Raw genomic sequence first — 13,582 nt, 5'->3', positions numbered from 1 at the left:
TGAATGAAGATTCATGTGAAATGGAACTTTCTTATGAATAAAACATAGAGATGTTTGTTCAAAGAAGAAAGCAAATTCATACAGTGATATGATTTGGTCCATATCTCTCCAATATATATGTAGCCAATTATATTATTCCAAACCAATATGATTATAAGCATACATTGAGATGTATGTATGTAACATCACGAAAAATTCAAAAGAGTTTGATTATTACTCTCACAAAGGATCTTGGATTTAGTGGGAGTATGACAACACTAAAAAATGAGTATTTTAGTTATTACATGGTTACATTGGAATCTAACTCTTAAGATTTTGCATAGAGATGCATAATCATATATATGAGAACTCCATGGATTTAGTAAGATACATTGAAGATGTATTATTCATATGAGATGAACTACTAAATATGTTTTTCATTAAAGTTATACACTTTGTTCTATTATATGGGATCCAAAGGTTTAGATTTAATAATATGTACAAGTGTATTTATCTCATACACAAAAGGAGGTTAGTATGAGTGAATACAATTCTTTGGCGATACAATTACATGGGATGCAATGTGTATAAAAAGAAGTGCCAAAATTTAAAAGGGGTAGATGGTACAATGAAAAGTGACAAATGCATATGATGCATACAACATAGTTTAGTTGGAATGGTTCCAAAGAAAGAAAGAGGACTATGTACATGTAAATAATTCAAGTCATATGCATCCTATTAAAAGGGCTCCAATAGGAAGATACTTAGATCGTTTGTCAAATCCGACCTTATAAAATACTTGTCATGACATTCATGTGATTGACAATATGCTTGCATACTTGGAAAGCCCTGAAAAATCGACAAAAGTCGGTAGTGTACCTTGAGATGCAACTAAGTTGAATTAAGCCTCGAACTAGATCAAAAAGAGATTTTAAGATGAAATTGAAAATTTTAAAGTCCCAAAATGACTTAAAATGGTGATTTGGAGCTCGAGGACCGATTTGGAGTCAAATTGGAATTTTCATGACCTAGGGGCAAAAAGGTCATTTTGCCACCCGAGGTTAAGATGTGAGTGTTGGATGAAATTTTTGACTAAGATTGATCATTTGGAGTATAATTTGAGTTTGAGAAGTGAAAAATTTTAATTTCGATATTTTTTCCAGCATAAGGGTAAAATAGTCATTTTACCACCCTAAAGGCAAAATGGTAATTTTACACCACCAACACTTGTCCAGCACATGGATTTTACCCAATATTATTATGGATAATTGAAGGATTTTATGTGGTGGAGAAAGAAAGCTTAATAGTTAAGAATTTAAAAATTGACCAATGATAAGGTGACAAGTGTCAAGCTTTTAATTCTTTAATATTTTCCTTATAAATTAGCATAAAATCAGCCTATTTCTCATTCTTATGGCCGACCAAAGAATAATAAAGGAAGAAAAGAAAGAACAAGAACCCTAGGTGGAAAAATTCAAAAGAAAAGTGTGAAAATTCAAGAATAAAGTGACAAAAGGTAAAATTTCTTGATTTTGACTTGTGATCTACCATTCCCATGCATTCTTTTGCATTTTCCATGGTTGAATCACATGGTTTCATGATGGATCCCTTGCTGGCCGGACATGGGGGGAGGAGTTTTGATGCTTGATTTGGTTAGATTTTAAGATATGTTAGTGTTTTTAGTTAGTTAATGATGTGTAGCATGAAAAACCAACAAGAAAAATTCATTTTCTCCCATCACCCATCATTGCCCGAATTTTTCATGTGGAATATTTATGATGATTTTTATTTTTATTTCAAGTGAATTGATGAGGAAATGATGAATTATGGTGAGAAAATCGAGTAGGAAAAATCATAGTGTTGATGCACTCACCATGGCTGAAATTCCCAAGGGAAAATGTGAAGGCGATGTTGCCAAATTTTATGCTATTGGATTTGTGATTGATGGTTTGGAGAATTGGAAGAAATATGGAGTTAATTGGAGTTGAATTGGCCAATTAATTAAGTGATAGATCGAATTAGGTGAACACCGTGTTTAGACGATAATCCGAATAATTTGCATTCCATTTCATGCATCCATATAGTTTTATAACGGTTTAGCACCAATGTGGTAAATTGCTTGATTTTGCATCATGTCTAGGTGGTGAATCCTCCGTTAAGGGCAAAGAAATTATACTCGAGGATTGGTAGTCAAAGTACTTTAAAAATTCGATTCCCGAAATAATGAGTAACCCTACTATCATTTTAATTATCTAAAGTGGTTTTTATCCGATTTTGTGAATTTTAGGGAAAATGAGTTTAAATGGTTAATTTTTAGGTTTTATAAACAAAATGTGTTTAAATGAAATGATTTTAAAAATTGTCTTGAAATTGAATGAGGAATTTGAAATTAGAGTAATTAGAAACCATTTGATGTGTTGTAAATTTATGGTTCTAATTGATGGCTTATGATAATGTGTTAGCATGACTGATTGGAATTGTGGTTTGTGAACTGTATGAATTGTTCTGTTTTACATTTACAAGCTGGGTAGTATAATATTAGTCATGTCATGCTGTCAAAATTTTATTGTATGGTGGGTTTAGCTTGCTGCAGTGGGTGGGTTCTGTGGACCATCTTATTAGAGGGGCACGAAATTTGGTTATATATATACCTCGATCGGAGAGGCGCGTAGGGTATCTCCTGAGATATGGTTAGAGTTCACATCACGCCGAACCACCTCGTGATGATGAACTCCGCTAACTCCAAGGAACGGCTGTGTTTTTCAAACTAAAAATATGTTTATGTGTATACAAAATTTTTAACAACCTTGGCAGACTCGGTTAAATGCCTCGGCCAAGGTATTCCTGAGAATGATTTTGGCAGGAGCCAAGCTTTTAAGATACTCATAAGCCATGTTGACTATTTAAATGAAATGAATGTTTATGTTATGAAATACATATTTAGATGGAATATTTTAATTGTCTCCTTTTATTCGACTTTAGATATTTTGAATGATGTTTGTTTACTCACTCGGATTATATAATCTCACCACCCTCCTTTCCACCCATTTCAGGCACAGATTAGGCTATAGATAGCTATTTTTCATCGAGGGCTACCATTGGAGTTGCATCTTCCAAACTGTAGGTTCACAGTCCTCCTTACTTTTGGTTATTTGGTGGCCCACTGGTTATTATAAATTAAATTAAATACTCTGACTTACTGTATTACAGTATATATGAACTTATTTTGTTTTTACGCTGCAAAGATTATTTACGTATAACTTTAAAAATATTGTTTTATAAGAAAATAGAATATTTTATTAAATATTTCTTTTATTTTTTTATTTTATTCAAATAATCATAATTTCATTTTAAATGAAGGTTTTAGACGTTTAAACTTATTTTTGATAATGAATTATGTGTTTTGTACTCGCATACTACATTTTTAGCTGATTTTGAAATTTTTGGGAAAAAATGACTAAAATACCCCCGAGAGACAAAAATTATTTTTTTGTTGTTTTGACTTGAAAATAGCGTATAATCTTTTAAAATATGATATTAGCAATTGTTGCTTGCAAGAGAGGTGAGAAAACTGATATTAAAGCCTTGTGGGGTTCCGATTGGCATTCAAGGTAAGGAGTGTCTATCGGGACACCGCGACGGTTGTAACGGGCTCAAAGGGAATACCAAATCGTGACATCGTTAGTCCATGAAACTAATAAAAGGTTTTGAACATTATTAATGTAACAATGGAGCCATACAAGCAGAACTTGGGTCTCATTGATTTAGATATAGTAATATGACATGATGTGATGCATGGATATCACGAAGATAGATAAAAGCAATTAACCACATTGAACGGCACAAGCGAGTCTACATCTAGACACGATTACTAGATGGATTGAATCCACATATGATAAGGTAGCAATTGGCTTTGTGCTAGTGGGAGATGTTGGGATGAGCCTTGCAGCCAATTGGGATTGGTTAAGGCTTGATTCCAATCATGCAACAGTATCATTCATGTTGAATGATTATAGGTTTTCCTTTATCAATAAGACATCAATTATAATGAGTTATAAGTCTAATTGGATGAAGTCCATGAGATTAATATTCCTTGCAGGGAAACTGTAATGGGTTGCAGTTATAAGATTTCTATGCATCAAAGCATAATCTCAAAATGTTCCTGGTCAATGTATCTTTGAGACTAGACATCAATGATGCTTAGAGACTGGTATATTCTATGTTCCTTACTTTGGAACTAAGCAATCAATCTCATAGATTGAAGTATAGAGATACTTGGAACTAGAATACAAGAGCTTGCTTGGGAGAGCAAGTTCACTGAACATGACCCGCCATGAGAAGTGCATTTGGTAATACACTCTAGTGTCTATACAACACTTCTCATGTGTTACTCGTTTAAATACTCCCTAGACTTGAGACACCAGGTTGTCTTATATGTGGAGTTCTATACTTTGATTTCATCCCTACTGGTGCCTAACCAAGGATGCCAAAATAGGATGTTTTTGGGTATAGTATGAAGCATGTGAAGGGAAATGAGTGGTCAAGATAGGAATCATCACCTCAAATGTTTTAAAGGACATATCCTATCAGTTCTTGGTTAACATTAGCTTATTAAAGTTCTTGGCCAAGGCGACATGGAGATTATGAAAAAGGTTTCGTAACTTTCTATAAAGCTAATGCTATAATTGCAGGAACAAATATGGAGGTCAAAAAGAGTGGACATTGTACCAAGCTCTTATCATCTCCGGGATATATGATGAGGGAATGAATTACACTGATAGATTGTACACTGAAAGGTTGTCAAAGAACCATTTGACTATCCCAACAATTGGGTGGCCATGATGCATTATTAGATGCCAATCTTGATCTATGGAATTGATTATAAATTAATTGATTGAAATTTATATCATCAATTAAGTCATAAATCAATTCCATTGCCAACATGTTGGGAACCTAATGGATCACGTACAATGATTGCATTTGAATTAAATTGGAAGAGTGATGATTTAAGTTAGAGTTAAATCACATGCTAGGTAATTAACTTCTATAAACTTAATTAAAAGAGTTTAATTAAGTTTTAGACATAATTATAAATAGTTATAATTATAAGGCCTTGATTGCAAAATATAAAGGAAATTAATTTTGATTTTAATTTCCAAGGACTTAATTAAAAGAGTTTAATTAAGTAATGGGCTCAATATTATAATGTGTTATAATATTGAGGGCTTAATTGTAAAATTAAAGTTATTTTAACCTAACTATAAGTCACCTTTTAACTATTTTTCATATGAGAGTTTTTCACAATTGAAGAAAAAGTAGTTTTTGTCAAAAAAAGAGAAACGTTTTCTTTCATTACCACCACTCTCTTTTTGTGAAAGAGAAAATTGGTTATGAAGCAATTTTCAAGAGAGGTTCGGCTAAGATTGTGAAAAAGAAGAAAAGGACAATTGTTGTCCTCTTTGCTAGCACAAATTATAGTTAAAAACTTTCTTCTTTGTTGAAGGTTCATGTGCAATCGTGTGTACTACCATTGGAGGCCAAGCATTTGATTGGCTAGGGTTTTTGCTCCTTGTGGTGTTCGCGGGATTGCTTCAAAAAGTGCCATCGTGATTACGAAATTACATGGCAATGTAACTTTCTAAACAATAATTTATTTTGTGCTTTTATGTGTTATATATCACCAAGGTGATCCATGGGTGGAGGCATGTTTTGTTGTTTAGTTATAAAGTTTTTAATTTTCTTTCCGTTGTGTATTTTGAGCATGCTATCCATAGCCAAACCCATCACTTATGTCTATCATTTCACATTTATTTGAGTCAAAGCATACCTTAAATCCTTTATCACACAATTGGCTGATACTTAACAAATTGTGTTTCAAAACTTTAACCAGCAACACATGACTAATTCGAGCTTGAGAGTTCTTACCAATGGTTCCTATACCATAAATTCTACCTTTTGAATCATCACCAAAGGAAACGGTACCTCCCTTTTTCTTGTCCAATTGAGCAAACAGCATTTTGTTTCCAGTCATGTGCCTTGAGTAGCCACTGTCCATGTACCAAGGTTGCTTTTACCTTAGTTGAGCTTTTGAACATGTGTCTTCTAGGTTCGACTCAACCTGTATAACAAATTTTTAGTTTTTCTTAATAGGTACCCATACCTTGATGGGTCCTTGAAGGTTAGCTGCAACATAGGATCTTTTTGGAACCCAAATTTTTCTTGTTTTCTGCATGCTTCCTTTTTTATAGCAGTCATAGGATAACTGACCAACTCTATTACAAATATAACATCTAGATTATACATTATCAGAATTTTTCTTGAAGTATGTATTTCTTTTTAAATTTTTTTTTTGTCATATTCTTGATAATAACATTTTCTTCAATTACTTTTTGTAAAGCTTCAGTTCTGTTTTCTAATTCCAATTTTTGAGTCTTAAAATTAGTTTTTGAATGTTCTAGTTATGTTTGAATAATGTTTTTTTGTTCGAAAACAAATATGAAGTCATTTAATCTTTTCTAAATCTATTTCAAGAGATGTAGTCTTTTTCTTTAAAGTTTTGTATTTTGAAGCAAGTTTTTCAAATTTATCATAAAGACATTCATACTTCTCTTGAGTTCATCAACAAAAATATCAAAAGGGGTTGAAGATACCTCGGATTCATCATCCCTTGCCATCATAAATAAATTTGCTCTTTCTTCAACTTTTTTTTCTTCAACCTTTTTTTCTTCATCATTAAAACTTGAAGTATCACTATCTGACCAAGTCGCAGCCACCATTGCCTTCTTCGATTTTTTGTTTTTCTTTGGTGTTTCTTCCTTTAGCAAGGGGCATTCTGACCTGAAGTTTCCTGGCTTCTTGCATTCAAAGCATATAAGCTCTTCCTTCTTGTTGGACTCATTTGGTTCTCCATGAAGAGCCTTGATCTCTTTTATACCCTATCTTAGCCAATCTCTGATTTCTTTGGCCCATAAGCTCTCTAAACTTTCTTGCAACCATAGCCAGTTCCTCATCATCATCACAAGATAGACTATCCAATTTTTCTTCAAGGATGCTCACTTTTAAGGTAATGTTTTTCTTCTTTTCTTTAGCTTCTCTACTGTTTTCTTCTTTCTCTTCGTTGAGTTTCAGCTCGTGAGTGAAAAGAGACCCACAAATTTCATCAAGGGTTATGACATTTATGTCCTTGGCTTCATGAATGGTAGTCACCTTTGGCTTCTAATTTTTAGGTAAGCTTCTAAGAAGTCTTTTGACAATTTCATGTTCGGGAATTGGTTTGCCTGGTTGACTGAGTTTATTTGTGATGCTTGTGAACCTATCTAGCATGCTAGTGATATCTTCACCAGGTTCCATCTTAAACATCTCATAATTGTGGGTTAAGAGAGCTATTTTGGACTCCTTGACTTGTGAAGTCCTTTCATGAATAATCCTAAGTTTGTCCCACACTTGTTTAGCTGTGGTATAACTTGACACTTTATTAAATTCAATAGGAGTTAAAGCACAATGTAGTGTATTGATTGCCTTAAAGTTTGTTTGGACTCTTTTGGTTTCTGCTTCGGTCCATTTAGACCTTAGCTTAGGAATTATCTCGTTGGTTACAACATTTAAGGTTGAAGGAATAATGGGACCATCAGTGATGACATGCCACATCTCATAATCTATTGCCCTAATGTATATTGACATCCTAGTACTCCAATATGGGTAATTTGAGCCATCAAACAAAGGTAGTCTATTTATGGATTGTCCTTCAGCAACTACTGATTTTTGAAGAGCCATTGGGTTCTCCCTTAGGATGTTAAGCCTTGATAAAGAGGGACTGGCTTTGATACCAATTGTTGGTCTCAAGTAAATGTACTAAAAGGGGGGTGAATAGCACTTTTTCACTCTTGCTAAAATTGATTTCTAATTAGGGACAAATGCAAGATAAAAGAAAGATTTAAAGATGAATGAAAGACTAAAAACAGAGTAGACAATCACATAAGAATTTATAGTGGTTTGGTCAAAAACCTACATCCACTACCTTGATTGTTTAACCAAGGATTTTCGAAATCAACTTACTAAAAATAATGGAAATCCCAAGCTCCCACCAAGCTTTACAATGGCTTTTAGTAAGCTCAGCCACAACCTTATACAATGGTTTTTCCTAGGATCAACCAAAACCCAAACTAATTTTTCTAGGCTAAGTTAGAACCTATACACCCAATCAAGCAATCGAAGCTTGAATAAATTCCCTTAGAGTGCCTTGCACACTCTAAGTATACAAAGAGAAGAGAAATAAAGGTATACCTATGATCATTGACTTGATCTAAGTGCTACAAAGTGAAATGCTTGAATTTTTTACAAGAATAGGAGTAAAGTGCAGAAAGTATGCTGAAGGTTTTTGCAATTTTTGAGCTCTTTTTGGACTTGGAAGCCTTGGATCCATTTTCTTGCCGTTGAGAGTCCCTTAAATACTTGAAAAATCAGCTCTGATAGGTGTTAGGTAGTTTTTGACCGTTAGAAACAGTTTGGTGGTAGTTTTTTGCTGTTAATCTGTCTTCTAGTGCTTAATTCAAATTCTTTGACAAAATGATCTTAGTCGACTAAGTCGTCTCTGTTTTTTTATCCCAGTTTTTGGCAGTAAGCTCTTAGTCGACTAACTTACTTTTTAGTCAACTAAGTTGTTTCTGTCTTAAAGTCTAGATTTCTAGCAGTAAGCTCTTAGTCGACTAACTTACTTCTTGGTTGACTAAGTCTTCTATGTCTCTCAATCCTCTTGAGCCCGCCAACTTCTAATTTGAATTTTAGTTGACTAATACCCTTCATTATCCAACTAAGAGGCTTTTGTTTTGTTGATCAATTGTGACTCCTAATTCATATGATTTTCTATATGTGCCTTTGAAAGATTGATTTATTCTTGGCATACAATTTTTGTCTTGCACACTCAAATAGAGATATTAGACACCAATGAGTGGGAATGTTTTATTATCATCAAAAACTAATGGAGCCAACATTCATTATCCGACTTCATTATCAAGACTACGTTCAATCGTCTTTTATACTATTCTTTTATACCAATATAACATCATTTTCCCTCAGCAAATTTACAATTGTACTTGAAATTGCAAGACCTAAAACAAGATTCTTCTTAAGTACTTCTCAATGTCAATGCAAGTATCATTTTGAGCTTACAGCTTCCTTTTTGTAGCTACATAACTTAATGCTTGTTTTCACAAGATCCATACTAGAACTCCTCTTGGGTATTTCCTTAGGGATACCTATCGTAAACTTATGTTTTACTGCATATGTTTGGTCATTCCTTCTCAAAGATGTTCATGCATTCCCGAAACACTTAATCACTTATTTGTTTTTTAACATCCCGAGTATGCCATTCCAGAAAGGCATGCACTTATTCACCAAGATATTCAAATGCATGTTCATCTATTCATACTTCAATTTATCTTCATGGGTTTCTAGCATGCCACATAATTGGCCTTGTGTTGTTACTAATCCTTTTCATTCAACTAAATCAAGACAAAATTTGTAAATCCTCATAGCAATACTTTATATTAACTCATTTACTATGCCACCCTTGCAATCCTTCATTCACAATTCTGTTCCTTGGTATGGACATCCCTCAATTCTTATTAAATTAAGGATTTATCTTTCCCAAGTTCCTTATTTTACCTCCAAAGGTCTACATTTGTGTCAAATTATCATTTTATAATGTCATGGCATCATGTGCCTCCATCCTTATTGCCTATCGTACATTCATAAGAAACAACTAAAAGACTTACATACCTTTTTTCTTCTTTTGTGCATTGCACAACTCTTCAGGACCTACCTACACACTACAGCCACTTGACCAATGAATTATCCCTTTTGACTCTTTTTCTGTTTATCCAACATATACCCCTTAACATTTCTCATCCACAAGAATGTCGAGTTATAATTTCCTCAATACGTAAGTTTACAATCCTCAACATTAAGCACATTAACCATTCAAAGTATCACCTATAATCTCATGGATTTCTCCCACATCTTTTCAAAATTGCAACTGCAATTAAGATTTCCAGTTTCACATTTCTACGATTGATTGTTGGTCTTACTGCGCTATCTCATGATATCCTATGTAGTTATGACACATTAAACTCTCTTATCCTAACGTCGTCCCCTAGTTCAATGTGTTTACTCAAAAATCAACTCCTTTAATACAACTTACCCCATAAACTATGACTTTATTTATTTATTTTTGTATTCGAAATCATGCCAAACCCACATTCCATGATAAATGATAATTTCTAACAACTACTATCAATTTAAATGGCATTTTATACCTTGTCAAAAACTAAAGTTACCACTCAAAAGTCCATCATGTTTATTGGTAACCATTTCATAATACTGCAAAACATATTTATCGTCAAGTCTTGTAGTTGCTTGAATCATTAATGACTTTCTAAGTCAACCTTCAATAATTGCCTAAGGCGACCAACCACGCCACTGGGGTGAATATCTTTCCTTAATCATTATAGTGCTAATCTACATCTGTCATACATGAAAATTTTGACACACGCCAAGTCATTTAAACAACTACTTCATAATCTATTTGAGTCACATAAAATACAAGCCAAACTCTTAAATCCTTTATACAGATAGCATATACTACTTAGTTCACACCGTATTTACCCATACTTAAAGTAATACGAAGTTCAGTGAAACTATTAAGTGTTACTAGGATCATCGTTGCCTTGATCCGGACACATCGACGGATCCTCTTCCATCTCCTTAGGTTTCTCCATATTATCATTAATCCAAGCTTATCGTATTCTTATGCAGTCCTCCCTACTGACAGGTGCAGCAACCCTTCCACATCAAGGAGGAAAGTTTCAGACAGCGGATACCTTCCTAGGACAATAACTTCCTCTTGTAATTGCCTTTTTCATCTTTTCCTAAGACAAGAAATTTTTTTTATGCCTTCCCAAATCTCAGTGCTGTCCTCACTTTCAAGACTTTCGCTACTTTCGAGGCTTTCTTCACTACGAAACATTATTGCCAATCCAGATGGAATCCATCTAATAGGAATCCGAGACTGGCCACTTTCCTAACTTCTTGGATCAAGGCGCCATTGGCTCCTAGTAGTGGAATCTAACGATCCCTCGCTAGTACTATGAAGAGCATTTTGACTACCATTGCTCCTAGACATGGCATGTGCAACAGGCGCACCTCCAAACCTATACGCAACAAAGCATCAATTACTTAGCCATTTATATATCATAGGAATAGGTAGGTTTCTAATGAATTAGGGGCCTATGTAGCCTCCCATCCTTGACTTGTGTTGGGCACCCATAATCCAAGGACAAGACTTTACACAGACTCTACCAACTTCGCTGATAGACTCGAGAATCCCTAAGACTCAACTAAACCTAGAGCTCTGACACCAACTTTGTCACAGCCCAAAACCTGGGCCATGAGCGACGCATGGGCCCAATAGGCATAATCCACCAAGCCCAAACAAGCCTCTCTATGTAAACCTATCAGTAGTCTATCTATCATTTCTTTTTCTTTAGGATCTAAGACTCATGATTTCTAATAACAATCTCTTCAAATTTAAATCGTGACAATCAAGTACATACAAAGTTCACAACAAATCTCACAATTTACATTAAACCATCACATATAAACATACAACCGACCCTTGACAACCAACGGAGTGACTCTAGGTGTGGGTGCTATCATTGAGAGTCATTGTGAACCTACCGAAAGATGAATAAGAGGGAGCACCTCGACCTAGGATCCAACTACCTTTGATCCTGAAAACTAAAACATGAAGTTGAAAAGAATGAGTATAAACTCAGTGAGTGAACATAGGAAGGGAACAAGCAAAGATACAAAAGATTCTTTTTTAGAAAACATGATGCACTTGTATTGAAACCATACAATTTGTATATCATAAATAAAACTCGATGCCATGTAGTTTTTTAACTCATTCTGAAAACATTTAAGAATATCAACTTTCAATATACAATTCAATCACATTACATTTTCCAAAAATCTCTACTCTACAGGATAGGTGCACATGCGTGTAAAAATTCACGCATACATTATGTATATATAAATATATAGATAATTCAAACATACACCAAGGTCATCCCCACACTAGTCACCACGGCTTTGCACATACACCCGCCAACCTCAACTCAACTCATGTACACTCCCACACCACACATAGCTAATATCATCATGTGCTCTCCCACACCGCACATGGCATATATCATCATCATGTGCTCTCCCACACCGCACATGGCATATATCATCAACGTGTGCTCTCCCACACCGCACACTACCTGCATTGTTCATGTGCACTCCCACACCACACACGCACGGTTATAATTATCATTCAACATTACATTTCAATGCATGGCACACATAACAACATGTAACAAGAATCTTTGCATAACAATACATCACATGCCACAAATCAATTGGTAATTCAACATAATATTTCAAATACGTAATTCATCACATTGTATGTTTAAAAAAGTAGAAGTATCACTTGTGAAAAGCTTGTTCTTGTGCATAAATTTGAAAAGAGTCAACCAAGGATATTCTAACATTTCATTCAATACATATACATTTGTTCAAAACCTTTTAAATGCAAGTTCACTCACTTTACGATAGTGGGATACTATATCACTATTAATTTGGAGGCGTATCTAGCTATTTCTACTTGCCAGTCGCTCGTTATTTCCTCCGGCATGCCACCACAGGACACTATCTTTAATTTTGCACTTCCTAGCAATGGTCCAAAGTCAATATCTTTAGTGTATATCATTTCTACTTCTCTTTTTCATTCAATCGTGAATCCTTATTCAACTAACTTATATCTTGACACATTTTTGCCAAAGTTGCCCTTATACTTGGCTTGCATAATTCATTAGATTATAAATACTGGTAACTTATTTATGACTCTAGCACATATATTAGTTTTTTCTAAGGATATTTATCAAGTTCAACCATCATTTTCACACCAATAACCTAGCATATGGCAGCAACTATAAATTTACTTCCATCAAGCATTTTCTAAGTCCACATGAACTACAATTTACTTTTACATGCTGCCACACGCACAAACAATCAATACATATCTTTTTTTTCCTTTCTACTTGTGATTTGAAGGTTAGAATGCTTACCCACCACTTAATATAGCTCAAAATCACCACGCATTCCAAGATTTTTCCACATGCATGCCTCAAGTTCCTTGGATCTTTATTGATCCTTGCTACCACAAACAAAACCTCATATTATAATTGGTTCAAACTACATGCTTTCAAACAAAACATCAATTTCTACCTTCCTTACCTTGAAATCCACAAGGCAAACAATCAAAATCTTTTCAAACCTCAACAATGATGTGTGGGTGGGGAGGAAAACCTCTCGGTTTTCTCTTTTCTGCTCCAAGGCCAAGCCTCCTCCGAGCTTTTCTCTTCCTTTTTCCTTGATTTTTTTCCTTTCTTCTTTCTTTTTTTCTCTCTCCTAGGGTTTAGTTGGGATGAAAAATGAGGTTGAGAGTTGTGGGTTGGGTGAATAAAAGGGTAGGAGAATGGAGAAGTAAAAAAAAAAGAAAAAA

The sequence above is a fragment of the Theobroma cacao genome, chromosome 10, assembly GCF_053813885.1.
Source record: "Theobroma cacao isolate CCN51 chromosome 10, ASM5381388v1, whole genome shotgun sequence".
NCBI lineage: Eukaryota > Viridiplantae > Streptophyta > Magnoliopsida > Malvales > Malvaceae > Theobroma > Theobroma cacao.
This window is presented reverse-complemented; position numbering follows the sequence as displayed.